Raw genomic sequence first — 16638 nt, 5'->3', positions numbered from 1 at the left:
AGGCAATAATACGAGCTCAGGATATATAGGATACCTCGGTCATCACATCGAGACAGCTTCTTCCCGCCCCCCCCCCCCAGCTTTACTGACATATAACTGACAAATAAAAATTACATAATTTATAGTATATGATGTGATGTTTTGATATATGAATACATTGTAAAATTATTGCCACAGTCAAGCTAGTATATCCAATCACCTCACATTATTTTTGTTTTGGTGGTGAAAATATTTAAGATCTATTCTTCTTGCAAATTTCAAGTATACAATGTATTATTACTAACTATACATTAGAGCTGTACATTAGCTCTCTAGAACTTACTCATCTTTCCTAAGTGAAACTTTGTACTCTTTGGCCAGCAACTCCCCATTTCTCCCACCCTACTGCCCCTGGTAACCACCATTATTATATGCTCTACTTCTCTGAGTTCTAAGTTTTTCCGATTCCACAAATAAGTGAGGTCATGCATATTTTTCTTTTTTTGTTAGTTTTTTTGTTGGTTGGTTTGTTTTGAGACAAGGTCTTGTTCTGTTGCCCAGGTTGGAGGGCAGTGGCGTGAGTGCAGTGGTCAAGGCTCACTGCAGCCTTGATCTCCCAGGCCCAAGTGATCCTCCCATCTCAGCCTCCTGAGTATCTGAGACTACAGGCCCATGCCACCATGCCCAGCTAATTTTTTAAATTTTGTAGAGATAGGGTCTTGATATGTTGCCAAGGCTGGTCTTGAACTCGAAGGCTCAAGCAATCTTCCCGCCTCAGCCTCCCAAAGTGCTGGGAGTAGAGACGTGACCTACCATGCCTGGCCTATATTTGTTTTTCTGTACCTGGCTTATTTCACTTAGTGTAATGTACTCCAGGTTCATCCATGTTGTTGCAAATGACACGAAATCCTTCTTTTTTATGGCTAAATAGTATTCCATTGTGTATATATAGATATACACCACATTTTCTTTATAAACTTCCCTTAGTACTGCTTTTGCTGCATCCCATAAGTTTTGGTATGTTGTTTCCATTTTCATTTGTCTCGAGGAATTTTCTGATTTCCCTTTTGATATCTTCTTTGACCCCACTGGTTGTTCAGGTGTGTATTTAATTTCTGCATATTAGTGAATTTTCCAATTTTCCTCCTGTTACTGATTTCTAGTTCATACTATTGTGGTCAGAAAAGATACTTGATATGATTTTAATCTTCTTAAATTTGTTAAAACTTGTTTTGTGGCCTCACATACCATCTATCCTAGAGAATGTTCTGTGTACATTTAAATGTGCATTCAGCTGCTGGTGGAAGGAGTGTATATGTCTGCTAGGTCCATTTGCTCTACAGTGTTGCTCAGGTTCACTGTTTCCTTATTCGTCTTCTGTCTGGGCCATCTATTCATTGTTGAAAATGGGGTACTGAAGTACCCTGCTATTACTGTATTGCCATTTCTCTCTTGAGCTATGTTAATAAATATTTAGGTACTCCGATGTTGGGTGCATATACATTTATAATTGTTATATCCTCTTGATGAATTTATCTCTTTATCATTATATAGTGACTCTTATGAAGTTTTTGACTTAAAGTCTGTTTTGTCTGATATAAGTATCTTTCTTGCTCTTTATTTGGTTACCATTTGCATGGAATATCTTTTCCCATGCGTTTACTTTCAGCCTATGTGTATCCTTAAAGCTAAGATGAGTCTCCTGCAGGCAGCACATAGATTTTTTTTTTTAATATCCATTCAGACACTTCTATCTTTTGATTGCAGAATTTAATCCATTTACATTAAAGTAATTGTTGATAGATAAGGACTTACTACTGTCATTTAAAAAAGCGCTTTCTGGCTGTTTGTAGTTCCTTTATTGTTTTCTTCTCCCCTACTATCTTCCTTTCTGATCTGATGATTTCTGTAATGGTATGCTTTCATTCCTTTCTCTTTACGTTTTGTATCTCTACTACAGGTTTTTGTTTTGTGGTCACTATGATGCTCATATAAAACATTTTAGGCCAGGCGCTGTGGCTCTCGCCTGTAATCTCAGCACTTTGGGAGGCCGAGGCGGGCAGATCATGTGGTCAGGAGATCGAGACCATCCTGGCCAACGTGGTGAAACCCCGTCTCTACTACAATACAAAAAAATTAGCTGGGCGTGGTGGCATGTGCCTGTAGTCCCAGCTACTCGGGAGGCTGAGGCAGGGGAATTGCTTGAACCCAGGAGGCAGAGGCTGCAGTGAGCTGAGGTCACACCACTGCACTCCAGTAATAAAACGTTAGCTGCCTACAGAAATCCTACACTTGAATTTCTCCCCATCTCAACATATTTTATGTTACTGATATCACAATTTACATCTTTTATGTATTGTGTATCCACTTACAAATTATTGTAGCTACAATTATTTTTAATACCTTTGTCTTTTAACTTTTATACTAGAGTTAAAAGTGATTTACATACCACCACTGTAGTAGTATTCTGAATTTGACTACATTTTTACCTTTATAGCGAGCTTTGTACTTTTATATGTTTTCATAATGTTAGCGCCCTTTCATTTCAACTGGAATAACACCTTCTAGCAGATCTTGTAAGGTGGCCTAGTGGTGATGAACTCCCAGAGCTTTTGTCTGGGAAAGTCTTTCTCTCTCCATTTCTATAGGAGAGCCTTGCCTGGTATGATATTCTTGGTTGGTTGTTTTCTTTCAACACTCTGAATATATCATCCCACTCCCTCCTGGCCTTCAAGGGCTATGCGGAGAAACCTATTGACAGTCTTATGGGTTTTCTATGTGTGACAAGTTGCTTTTCTCTTGCTGCTTTCAAAATTGCTTCTTTAAGTTTTGAGAATTTGATTATAATGTATCTTGGTGAAATTTCTTTATATTTAGTCTATCTGTGGCTCTTTGGGACTCATGGATCTGGACATTCATTTCCCTTTACAGATTTGGGAAGTTTCTGTCATTATTTATTTAAATAAGCTTTCTCTTCCTTTTCTTTCTTTGCTCCTTCTAGGATTCCCGTAATGCTTATCCTAGTTTGCTTGATGATCTTCCTAAGTTGCATTGGCTTTCTTCACTCTGTTTCACCAAGAGCATGGTATGTATGCCATCAACTTAAGGAGCAGACATTCTCCCGGAGAAGGCCAAGGCAAAGCCAGTGACAGGCCTTGACTGACAAGGAACTGAGGTTTCCCTGAAGGGGGCTTTGAGGATACTAGGCTTCAGAGCTCAAGAAAATGCCTCATGCTTAGAAAGCATTAGAGCATTAAACACTATTAGAGAGAAAGAAAAGGGAAAATCAGAACCTGATTACTTAACATGGGGAAAAGAAATTCATTTTATCTCCACTGATGAAAAAGCAAGAATTCTAGCTGTATGGTGCACTGACCGGCGAGGAAGGGTGATTTATGTTCAGTTACTAGTGTTGTTGATAAGAAATACAATGAAAAGCCTCTCATTATTAAGCATGCTCTGTATTCCAGGCATTGCGCTTGGCCTACAGATATAAAACCGACAAGAGTCCACACACTGAAGAACTGTAACGCAATCCAGCAAACATAATTAGGTGTGAAGGCGTAGGCGTTCCCAGTCCTATAGAACCCCAGCGAGGAGACCGGCCATGCTCCCTACCCCATGCCACACTTTCAGTTGCAGTACTTTTGACTCACTTCCTATTAACGTATGAAAGCTCTGTTTCCTCCAAAGCATTCTCTTCCTTGATCATAAAGAACAGGCAGTGGCCATGAAAAACAATGTCTGAGTCACCCTGGCTGGGATAGACCTGTCAGTCCTACAGTGTCAGGGGAAGTGGCAAGGGATGTAAGATAACTAGATGTCGTCTCTAAAAGGTCCATAGAAAACCTTTAAAATTGGACATAAAAATCATACTTTACTTATATTATTTAGAAATATAGGGAACTACCAAAAGAAATGGGTAAAAGAGTAGAAAATGGTTGGGGAATGAGACAGAGGAGTTGAAGGGATAAAGCCAGGTCCAGCTGTTTGTTGTTATATACCTTTAGTGTCATTTCATTTTAAAACTGTAGGCATGATATTTAAAGAAATATCAACATAAAGACAGAAGGCTGTGCTTAATTTAGGTAATGGCATTTTACTGGTAGAATTTTAGACCCTGTGATACTCGAATTAGAGACATATTTGGAGGACAGGAGCTTTACAAGTATCCTGAAATAATAAGGGGACAAACACCCATTTATAAGGGTGGTTCTCTTTAAACGACCTGTATAAAATAGGCAAATTTTCTTGCTTCTAAGACCCCTTGGCAGTGTTTCCCAGCAGAGTAACTTTCTTGCTTTTCTTCTATATGTGTGGCAAGGGAAATAGTAACTGAGAGAGTACTCATGGGTCTTTGGGGAGTAAACTGGATCCTAACTGAAGTAGGACTTGATAAAGTCTTGAATCGAATTCAGGGACTTACAGTTCTTTCAGTGAAGCATTCCTCTGTAGCTGAGCTCCACTCTGGGGCTAACTTGTTGCCTGAGCCCATCTGTTGTAAATTCCTCTTGATTTTGTGCCCATAGGTAGAATGAGGTCAGGTATGTGGAAACAGGAAACTGACCCATCAACTCGGGAGTCATTCTCGCAATTGAGCTAGTGCAGATACATAAGATAAGCAAGTTGGAAAATTTTTATGGGGTCTTCAAAAAGGCATACTCTTAGGCTGAGCATGGTGGCTCACGCCTGTAATCCCAGCACTTTGGGAGGCCGACGCGGGGGGATCATCTGAGGTCAGGAATTCGAGACCAGCCTGGCCAACAGGGTGAAACCCTGTCTCTACTAAACATACAAAAATTAGCCAGGCGTGGTGGTGGGCACCTGTAATCATAGCTACTGGGGAGGCTGAGGCAGAAGAATTGCTTGAACCCGGGAGGCGGGGTTTGCAGAGAGCTGAGATGGTGCCCTTGCACTTCAGCCTGGGTGACAGTGAGACTCTGCCTCAAAAAAAAAAAGGAAGGCATGCTCTCCAGTCCAGCTCCAGTTTGGTAAACTGCATGGCTGCAATTAAGGGGCTGTTCTTTAAAGTTCCCTCTGGGCCAGCATTGGATGATTTATGGACATGGTTCTTTTAAACACTGATGGGAGAATGAAATTACTCATATCCTCTTTATCAAACTGATATTGTTTGGGTATTTGTCCCCTCCAAATTTCATGTCGAAACTTGACCCCCACTGTTGGAAGTGGGACCTGGTGGGAGGTGTCTGGGTCATGGGGGAAGATCCCTCAGGAATGGTTTGGTGCTATCCTCTCTGTAGTGAGTTCTCACTGTATCAGTCCCTGTGAGAACCGACTAGAAGGAGTCTGGCACCTCCCTCCATGCTCTCTCTCTTCCTTCCCCTCTCTCACTGTGTGAGGCCTGCTCCACTTCGCCTTTCACCAAGAATGGAAGCTTCCTGAGGCCTTCGCAAGAAATGGGTGCTGGTGCCATGCTTCTTGTTCAGCGTGCAGAACCATGAACTAAATAAACCTCTCTTCTTTATAAATTACCCAGCCTCGAGGATTCCTTTATAGCAACCCAAATGGACTAAGACACACACTTCAGTAGTCTTTCACGGATTGCCTATCTATTCCCATCAGACGTGGAGTCTGGGAAAGGATGGCTTTGGATGGTGAGACTTTCTGCTCCATCAGCTTAATCTACCCTACTCACCAGTGGCTGACAGTTTAGGCAGCCAGTCCCCTTCACAGCCTACACTGAAGACCTCAGCACTCACTGTGGCCATCAGAAGGCACATGCCCTGGGTTCCTCCAGGCAGCTGCTCCTTTCCAGTTAATTTATAGTTTTAACTCTTATGGTTAAGACCATTAGTATTTAACTCTTATAACTGAAATCCTTTCTAAAAAAAGACTTAGGTAACTCAATAATAAAAGCAACTTATTGAGCTGGGTGTGGTGGCTCACGCCTGTAATCCTAGCACTTTGGGAGGCCAAGGCAGGTGGATTGCCTGAGCTCAGGAGTTCAAGACCAGTGTGGCCAAGACAATGAAACCCTGTCTCTACTGAAATACAAAAAATTAGCTGGGTGTGGCGGCATGTGCCTGTAATCCCAGCTACTTGGGAGGCTGAGACAGGAGATTTGTTTGAACCCAGGAGGTGGAGGTGGCAGTGAGCTGAGATTGTGCCACTGTACTCCAGCCTGGGTGACAGAGTGATAGTCTGTCTCAAAAAAAAAAAAAAGCAACTTATTGAATATGATATTCTCTCCTATTATTCAAGATTATCTTTTTGAGCATCAGTTAAGATTCCACAGTGAATACTGAGCTAGCAAAAAAAAAAAAAAAAAAAGCGTGGGACTTGGAATCTGGAGTGACGGGTTAAAATTCTGACCCCAAACTTACTCTTTTGGGAGCCTATGAAAGTCAATTTACTCTCCTGAACTCCAGTTTTCCTAGTGTGACTCTGTGGGGTTGATGTATGGATGAATGGGGAAAGTAAGGTGTTAGAATGTAGGCACCATGAAAGCAGAGATTTTTTTTTTTTGAGACGGAGTCTCGCTCTGTCGCCCAGGCTGGAGTGCAGTGGCCGGATCTCAGCTCACTGCAAGCTCCGCCTCCCGGGTTCAGGCCATTCTCCTGCCTCAGCCTCCCGAGTAGCTGGGACTACAGGTGCCCGCCACCTCGTCCGGCTAGTTTTTTGTATTTTTTAGTAGAGACGGGGTTTCACCGTGTTAGCCAGGATGGTCTTGATCTCCTGACCTCGTGATCCGCCCGTCTCGGCCTCCCAAAGTGCTGGGATTATAGGCTTGAGCCACTGCGCCCGGCCGAAAGCAGAGATTTTTTAACTGGTTTTATTAATCAGTGAATCCTTATCATGTATAGAATCATGCCTGGCACACAGGAGACATTCAATAAATATTTATGCTAATATTCCTAAGGATGCTTTAGGAACTGTAAATTAGTGTACAAATGCTTATGGCTGCTCTAATTATTGGAAAGCACAGCTAATCAGTATGAATATGTAATCAATCTAGGACTCATATCAGGAGCTGAAGGAAGGAGAGAGCCATAAAGTCCCTTGTATCAGCTTGTTTTGATTTGCTATTTTTCTCTAAAAATGAAGTTTGATTCCCTCCCACCATCTTTAATATACATCCTGTTAAGCTTTGATTATTTGACACAAAGTTAATAGAGGTTTAAAAATAAAATATGCCTCCAAAGTTACTATATATCACTTCGCAGCTATCCTTCTGATGGCAAATGAAGGAACATCTGTAAGAGTACACAGAAATGCCACTTTCATTTCAGGGGTATCAACATTGTACCAGGCCTGGGATGCCAGAGCTCATGTTCACCTTCCAAGTATACAAGAGAATCCTCTTACTGCCTGCGCAGCCTCCACTTCACCAACATTAGCCTTATTAAATCTGTCACATGGGGAACATTCAGTCAGTTTGTGTTCCAGTTTCTTCTCCTGGAAACTGGATGAATGTAGGGTCATTGAATGTTTTCATCTGTAAGACACTGTCCCTATTACAAAGATGAATAGGAGAGGTCCTCATTCTTAGGAAGTGAACAATTTAGTTGGTACAAAACTACAGAGAGCCTCACATGACATAACTTAAAAATCCCCGTAAATCCTTAACCTGTCACACATTTTCTGGTTGTAACTTTCAGAAAACAAAATTTAAAAAGCGCTTTTAGAAAAAAATCATGTTTTGGATACTGTAATTTTCACAAGTCAATATTTTGCACACACCAGTAGCCTTGGCCGTGTCTCTGCTGTAGAGCTGAAGCTTAGTGGGCTCCCTACCTGCTGGGGGCTGAAGCCACAAGGATCTAGGTCGACTCTGGGGGATCATGCCTCTCCAGCCTTCCAACTGCCCAACAGTGATGGAGTGTGGAGGGTTACTTCAGAGGCTATCCACCTGGGAGACACAGTCACCTGGAGGACGCTGCAGACAAGGGTTGGGGATAAGCTTGCCTATGGGGTTGTGCAAGTGGCAGCTGAGCTGAGAGCTGGAGAAGGCATCGAGTTACCCAAAAGAAGAGTGGAAGGTGTTCCAAGCAGAGAACAGCGTGGGCAAAGGCCCAGCAATCCTAGAGAAAGTCAGGTTTGGGGAACTGAAAGTCATTATGGCCAGAGCAGAGAGTGCAGTGTGTGAACATAAGGCAAGAGAAGAGGCTGGGGAGGGACTTGGTGGCCACGTCATTCGGAGCCTAATAATCGAATGAGGGAGTCTGGACTTTACTACTGAAAGATTTTAAACTGAAGAACAACATGATTAGATGTATGGCTTTAAAAGATTATTCTGGTCAGTGTGGCAAATAGATTAGAAGAGAGTGAGACTAAGGCAGGGAGACCACCTGGGCTGTTGGTGTCTTCTTGGCAGAAGATGATGGTGTCCTGACTAAGGAAGAAGCAGTGGGAATGGAAAACGGTAGATGGATTTGGAACAATTTGGAAGGAAGAATCTCCAGGATTTGGAGATTGGTTGGGGAAGAGGGAAGGAAAGAACTGGTCCCAGACATTGATGATGTTCAGATTCTGGCTTAGGAAACCAGTAGCAAGTGGGCCCTTCATTAAGATAAGGAAATAAAGAAAAGAGAAGGTTTGGGCAGCTGGTGTGTGTAGGAAAGAAGTTCAGTTTTGCCCTTGTTGAGTTTGAGATGGATGATAAAAAGGTCAGCCCAAGAAGTGGCTTTTTTGTGGGATCTGGAATACAGGGGAGGAAGCATAAGCAATAATAACTTGAAACTGTTCTCAAAACCCTTTTAGAGTCAATTAATTCATTTATTCTGGTAGTGAACTTGGGAGTGAGATGCTCGTCTTATTGGGTAATGCTGGGCATAGGCAGAGGCTGAGTTATTGATCTCTGGGTCCTTTTTCTCCGTTTACTGTATAAATTTTACTTCTTCTCCTACATTACAATACATGTCATATATGTGCATAACTTAAAATAGTAACAAAAGAAAATATCATGACACACATAGAGAAGTTTCTAGAACTAAACACATACCTTGATGTCCAGCTTGCTGCCAGCTGGCTTGAAAAGGTGTTCAGGATTAAGGTGAAGAAAACAACCTAATAAAGCCAAGCTGCCTCTTCACTCCAGAGAGTTTCCTAAGCTATCACCCCTATTCTTTCTTCCAACACATCCTTGGAACTGAGACCAGGGCCAAGATGACCCAAAATGACCAGCCCATCTCCCCATTTCTAGCCATCCTAAAGCCTGGTGCACTTCTGGGACCCTCTTTAAATGTATTAATATAAAGAACTGCTAAAAAGAAAGCCACAATATTCGGAACATACCAAGATAACTAAGTAATCAAAGAAATACATTAGTGAACCACATTCTAAATGAAACAATCTTCACTTATCTTGTTTAATAAATACATATTTTCACATTTCCATTCTTGTTCAGTGGGGAAACTCTTTTAGGCCCCCTGAACTGAGACTTTGTTCTGAGGTCATAGATAACAGCACTGAGCTGTTCTAGTACCACCCGGATGTGGTTGCCAGAGGCCCCGTCTCGTGCCTCCTAGTGCAGGGCCTCAGTGATCAGATAGCACAAAGCCAGCTCTGGGAAACCTAAAATTGCCAGTCCAGTTTAAAATCTTTCTGGCTTTCCTCTTTGTAGAGGGAGAGGGAAATGGTTCATTTAGCTCTTCTGATAACTATATTTGCTCCACAACTATTTAGAGACTTGTCCTAGTAACTAGATAATTACAAATGGGCTTGAGGAGAGGAGAAAGGCAGTTCAAACAAGCAGGTATGCCAGTGCCACAAGAGGAGGACAGCAACAGTACCCAGAGCTGAGGAAATTCTGGTAGTCACCCAAGAAACGCCAGTGAATGAGATACTGAGGAAAGACACCTGAAACATTGTTTTCTTAAAAACAAAATGGAGACTGGGTGTGGTGGTTCACACCTGTAATTCCAGCACTTTGGGAGGCTGAGGCAAGTGGATCTCTTGAGCTCAGGAGTTTGAGCCTGTGCAACATGGCAAAACCCTGTCTCTATAAAAAAAAAATACAAAAAATCAGCCAGGTGTGGTGGCAGGCTCCTGTATTCCCAGGTACTCAGGAGGCTGAGGCAGGAGGATCACCTGAGCCTGGGAGGTTGAGACTGCAGTGAGCTGTGATCATGCCACTGAACTCCAGCCTGGATGACAGAGCCAGACCTTGTCTCAAAAAAAAAAAAAAAAAAAGGAGCATAATTTCCTTAAGTAATACCCCCTACCTTGTTCAACTTTATATTAAACATTTTCATTCATTCTCTTATCCAACATTTGTAACATAATAATTTTGGTATATCCTTAAGGTGAAATACTATTGTCTTTAAAACACTTTGGAAAATTTTTTTTGACATGTTCACCATATAATGACATGTGATAATGTAAATGACAAACAGAATGATTTCAATTAAATAGACACACATACGCATTTTAAAAGCATGAAAGGATTCACACCAAAATGGCAGTAGTTATTATCTTTGGGAAGTGAGATTATTGGTTATCTTTATTTTCTTCATTATACTTTACTGTATGTTCCCAATTTTCTAAAAGTATTTAGTAATATTTAATAATTTGAGTATCTGGTACGTGTCAAGTTCTGTGCCAGACTGTGGGGTGGAGGCCTTGGGAGGTGCTTAGGGAGGCTGACCTGGAAACACGTTATAATTGTGTAGGGAATGCATCAGAAGTACAACCAGAGAGATGGTAAGAAGGGGCTGGCAGCAGTTAGAAACAGCGTCCCTAGGATGGTTACATCTGGTAAGGTATTAAAGTTGACAAATTGTTCACCGGGTAGAGAAACGTGGGCATCACATTTCAGAAACAGAAAATAACATATACAGATGTATGAAAGTGGCCTGCAAAAAAACTAATCTAAATAATTAACAAGGGTTATCATAGGTGAAGAATCAGCATTTGGGGAAAAATGCTTATCTTCTCAAATAATCAAAGAAATACTAATACGAACTAAAGTCACTATGAGACACTGTCTTGTCCATCAGATTAGCAAAGAAGAAAAATGACTTACAGTAGGGGAGGGAGCCGTGAGTCACACACTCTGTTCTGGTGAGAGTGGGAATAGGTCTGGCCATTCTCGGAGGCAATGCAGCAACATGTATTTAGGCTCAGCAATTTCTCAATTCTATAAACCTGCAATCCAAAGAGCTGAATTTGAGATGTAGACAAAGATCTATGCATTCAGATGTTCATATTGATTTCATTCACTCATTCATCTATTTACTTTGGGCAGGGGTTCACAGGTGTTCACTGTATTATTTTGCTGGCATATGTGAATATGTGTTCTTTTGTATGCATCAAATATTAAATAATTAAAAGATTTTAAAACCTGAGCTAAATATACATGTTACATTTCTATAGCACTTCCAAATCATTTCATTCTCATTATCTTATTTGATTATGACCTTTCTAAAAGTTGGGCAGGGGGAGCCTTATTCTGGGAAAATCATGAGCGTGTGGTTCAGCATGCCACCTCTTTCCCTGTCCCTTTTCTAGAAAATCTGATCCACCCTTAGATCTTGAAAAGTACAGCCCCATGTAGCACAGGATCTCCCACCACAACTGCTGGTTAGAGTGAGGCTATCTGCAATATCAAAACTAGAACCAACCTTGCATATCCACCAGTAGGAAAGTGTGACCTCCACTTTGGAATGAAGGATTAACATGTAGCCAGAAGGCATAATAGTTTTGGTTTTTGTTTTGTTTTGTTTTTTGAAATAGAGTTTCACTCTTGTTGCCCAGGCTGGAGTGCAATGGTGCGATCTCAGCTCACTGCAACCTCTGCCTCCCAGGTTCAAGCGATTCTTCTGCCTCAACCTCCAGAGTAGCTGGGATTACAGGCGCCTGCCACCACACCTAGCTAATTTTTTGTATTTTTAGTAGAGACTGGGTTTCACCACATTGGCCAAGCTAGTCTTAAACTCTTGAGCTCAGGCAATCCACCCACCTTGGCCTCCCAAAGTGCTGGGATTACAGGCGTGAGCCACCACACCCAGCCCTGGTAATTTTTTTTTAACAGTGTAGATTTATGTAGAATTTGCCCCCAAATGGGTCTGTAATTTCTTTCTCATTTCCTTGTAATCCCCTAATACTCTACCTAGAAGACACTCAGATGTAGTTAAGCAACTGATATCCTGAGAGAGCCCTCGGAAAATAGAGTGTGTTAAGAAAAATAAAAAAAACAAGAAAAAGAAAAAAAAAATTCACATCACTTTTTTCTCTTTTCCTAGTGCTGCATAAAGCACAGCTCTGTTGCAAGATAATATCTAACACTCAATTTGATAAACCTGTGTTGGTCGAGCACTTACTATGTGCCAAGCACTGAGATATGTCCTTGAGTTGCTACCCAACGTGAAATTTGAGTCTATTCAATTTTCTGACATCTTTCTACATCTCTTGTCTCCACACAGGTGTCCACTAAACTATTTCCCCTACTGGTTATGATGCATCATGGAATAATCTCACTTCCTGGGTGAAAAATAATTTACATTTCTCTCTTGACAACTGTGTTTCAATAGCCTTCCATTGACCTACATACCTCAGGTATGGGCGTGTGTGTATCTGGCATTTTCCTCCTTGCTGGGTGCCAACTTTATGAGACATAATCCACAAACAGTTCAAATACCTACTTACGGCTGGGCGCGGTGGCTCAAGCCTGTAATCCCAGCACTTTGGGAGGCCGAGACGGGCGGATCACGAGGTCTGGAGATTGAGACCATCCTGGCTAACACAGTGAAACCCCGTCTCTACTAAAAAACACAAAAAACTAGCCGGGCGTGGTGCGGGGCGCCTGTAGTCCCAGCTACTCCGGAGGCTGAGGCAGGAGAATGGCGAGAATGGCGTAAACCCGGGAGGTGGAGCTTGCAGTGAGCTGAGATCCGGCCACTGCACTCCAGCCTGGGCGACAGAGTGAGACTCCGTCTCAAAAAAAAAAAAAAAAAAAAAAATACAAATACCTGCTTACATTTAAGAATCTACCTGTCTATATGTTTCCAGAAGCTTCAGTCTCTCCCCACCCTTATGTATATTAGTGCTAATGAATATGAGCATTAAAACTATCTGTTCATCACAGACTAACTTCTGATTGTCACAAACAACTATCTGACTGAATCATCTTTGGCAGTTTGATTCTTTTCAAGAAAAAACCTCTACTGAAAACGATTAAGATAAACTTGAGTTAAAATTCTCCCCCAAACGTACTGATAGCCAAAAAGTACTTAACCTATTTTAAGATTAACAACAGTACAATTAATAGTAATAGCTCCCATTTACTAAGTGCTTTACTGTGTGCTAGGCACTGTGCTACTCTCATTATGAATATCTAATTTTGACCTCACAACAGCCCATTTTACAGATGAGTAGACTGACTTCAGAAAGAAGTATATGGAGCTAGGGCTCCAATCCCGGGTCTGTCTCTATCCTCTAAATGCTAATATATGATACTACCAACACTATTTTAAAAAGTTTTCAATTGTACATGTAGATAGAACTTTTTCTATCTATATACCCTAATATATTTGTTCATAAATATGCATATATATGAAATTGGTAAATTTACCAGAGAACAATTATTTTAATAAACAACCTCATAGTTCTATAGTTAAGATATGCCTGAACTCATTTTTTTTTTTTTTTTTTTTTTTTTTTTTTGAGACGGAGTCTCGCTCTGTCGCCCAGGCTGGAGTGCAGTGGCCAGATCTCAGCTCACTGCAAGCTCCGCCTCCCGGGTTTTCGCCATTCTCCTGCCTCAGCCTCCCGAGTAGCTGGGACTACAGGCTCCCGCCACCTCGCCCGGCTAGTTTTTTGTATTTTTTAGTAGAGACGGGGTTTCACCGTGTTAGCCAGGATGGTCTCGATCTCCTGACCTCGTGATCCGCCCGTCTCGGCCTCCCAAAGTGCTGGGATTACAGGCTTGAGCCACCGCGCCCGGCCTCACTTTGTTGAAAGTCCCTGCTTTTTATCTGAACAGTGCCTACAAAACTTCAAAAAAAATCTGTTTGCATTTTACCGAAGCCCGTCAGCTCTTAAGGCCTTTCCTCCACACTGTCCAGGAGAGCTCAGAAGAGACATACTTAGGGACTCAGTCGCCATGGCAACTGCCAAGCTGCAGGGCCTCCAGCTGGGAGGTGGGCCTGGAAGGTTGTGGAAAATACAGAAGGCAGCCCCAGGGTGGTTTCAACAGTTTCCCCGGCCTTGGCCATCCCACCAGGAAGCAGAAGGCACCCTGACCAGCCCCGCTGCAGAGATCAACCATGGCCAGCCTGGGACTGTTTTTCTTCTTTTTGAAGGGGTTAATGGGTAAAAGGAAATGGATCGCTCCATTTATACGTAAGAAGGACAAGAAGATCATTTCTTACTGAAGAAACGAAGTGCAGAGGAACCGCGGCCACTGCTGCCCTCCACTCTCCTGAGGGTGTTCCCCTCGGCCCTCACTCCTCCCTGCAGAGCGGCACTTGCGCGAACTTCCCGCTTGGGGGTTATGGGAAGGGCCTGTGTGGATGATGGGAAAGCCCCGCAGGGGATAATGGGAAGGCCTCGCGGGGGATGATGGGAGACCCCTGCCAGAGGAATATGGGCATCCCCTTTTGATTTTTAAGCGGTGGAAGAGGATTTCCTCTCATTTTCCAGTAAGGAAAAACCTCCTGATGGTGTCCTCATCTTTCTGCCTCTCATGTCCCCACCACTCCCACGCCCCAGGAAAGGAGGAAGATGGGCTGAGCAAGCATTTTGAGGGCCTTCAGAATTGGAAAGCGCTACTTCTGGCATTACCAGGCATTTCCAGGTCACTGTGGGGTCAGGGGTCAAGGATCCTGGGGCTCTGAGTGAGGCATCCACTTGGCTTGAGGAAGTCCTCCTGAGGCTTCCTGGGTGCACAGAGGGGTGCACAGAGGGGTGCACAGAGAGGTGCCCAGCGCTCCGACTGCCTCTTGGCAGCTGTGGCTTTCAGCTGAATCTGGGCTGGGGTGCAGCTTCTTTCTGGAAGGAGGAATTTAGAATCCAGTCCAGGTGCTGCTGCAGGAGGTACTGGGAGGCCCATCCTGTTGTTCACCCCTTCTTACCTTTGTCAATTATTTGGATAATTGCTAAACCCACAGTGTAGTGAAATTACTATAGATTGACTGAAAGATTTGGGAGGGAAGACCCTGGCTAATTTGTATGGGATAGAAATCAAATTGTAAACCTCAGGATTTAATAGCTGTAGCTAGATGTCTAGTTGCTAATGATGTGATCCAGAACAGGGTTTGCTTAACCATGTGGTTTGCTTAAGCCACTGTCTGGTGTTTGCAATCCAAGGCATTTGAACCAGTGGTCCTCTGCTTGGTAGATACTTTACAGTCACTGCCAGAAAACTGTAGTTATTTCTTTATCACAGATCTGGGAGGCAGTATAGTGATAAGCAACAGTTGCTCTTGGGTCTGATGGCTTGATTTGAATCCCACTGGCTGTATGATCTTGGGCAACGATCTTAACTGCTGTGGACCAAAGTTAAGGCTGTTGAGGCAGAAATTGATAATGGCTTATTGAAAGTCAAATCTGAAGATTGAATGGGGAAGACACACCAACAAAGTTGGGTGTGTTCCAAAGTCTGTTACAAGTTGCAGTGGTTTTATAAGAAAGTTGAGGAATGGGAAGGGGACTCCTCATATTGGAGTTGTCTTTTTTCATTGGAGGGATGATATAGAGGTTACAATCAATGGCTACGGATGACAACATACAGGCTAAAATGTTTTCTGCGTATGCACAAGACAATCAGTGAAACGTCATGATTTAGAAACAAATCAGTATCCTTTTCAGGTCAGTCGTTTACGTATTAATTAGTACATCAACAGTCTGAGGAACTCATGATAAGATTTGAGAGATTCACAGTAAGATTCTTTACTCAAGTACAAAATGTGAAACATGAATCATAAGACCTTCTCCAAGTAGTTAAAATATAGTTTATTCTTTTAAGTATAGGGGTGCATGACTTAACTCATGCCTGGCATGGCCTAAGGTCCTGTTTATAAGTTGGTATCTTACTGCCACAGAGTCCATTCTGTCAGTCTTATGATCTCTATCTTAACATTAATGCTGGTTAGTTGTTGTGTCTAAACGGCAAAAGCGTATTAGTGAGGCATGTCTGACCTCCCTTCCCACCATGGCTGATAACTCAGTTTTTAAGGTTTCTGGGGTCCCCTTGGCCAAGAGGGGGTCCATTCAGTTGGCTGTGGTGGGGCTTAGGAGGTTATTTTTCGTTTATACCCCCCTACAACTCCCTTTTCTTAGATGTACAATGGGGAAATGATAGTGAGGATTTAATAAGATAACTCATATGAAATTCTTAAAACAGCGCCCACATGCAGTGTCAGAACTTAGTAAACATTGGTTACTGTCATTGTTAGGACAAATTTGAAAGTTGAATTTCTCACATTTTAAATGTAAAAAATGACTATTTATTTGCATATACTTGATTATGTTACCATTCTACATTTTTAACATTTAAAATACTTTTGGCATTTTATTATAAAAATAAGACATGCTCAATTGTAGTAACTGGGAAATTGCCAATATGTAGAGAAGAAAATAATAATCATCTGTTATCCCCAACTCTCCACTTTTCCCCATGAGAAAAGCTGTTAAATTTTGGTGTTTACAACATTTTTATCTTTGCAACTAAAAAAAACGACATAATTTTGGATTCTTGTG

The sequence above is a fragment of the Rhinopithecus roxellana genome, chromosome 13 (genome assembly GCF_007565055.1).
Source record: "Rhinopithecus roxellana isolate Shanxi Qingling chromosome 13, ASM756505v1, whole genome shotgun sequence".
NCBI classification, from domain to species: domain Eukaryota; kingdom Metazoa; phylum Chordata; class Mammalia; order Primates; family Cercopithecidae; genus Rhinopithecus; species Rhinopithecus roxellana.
This window is presented reverse-complemented; position numbering follows the sequence as displayed.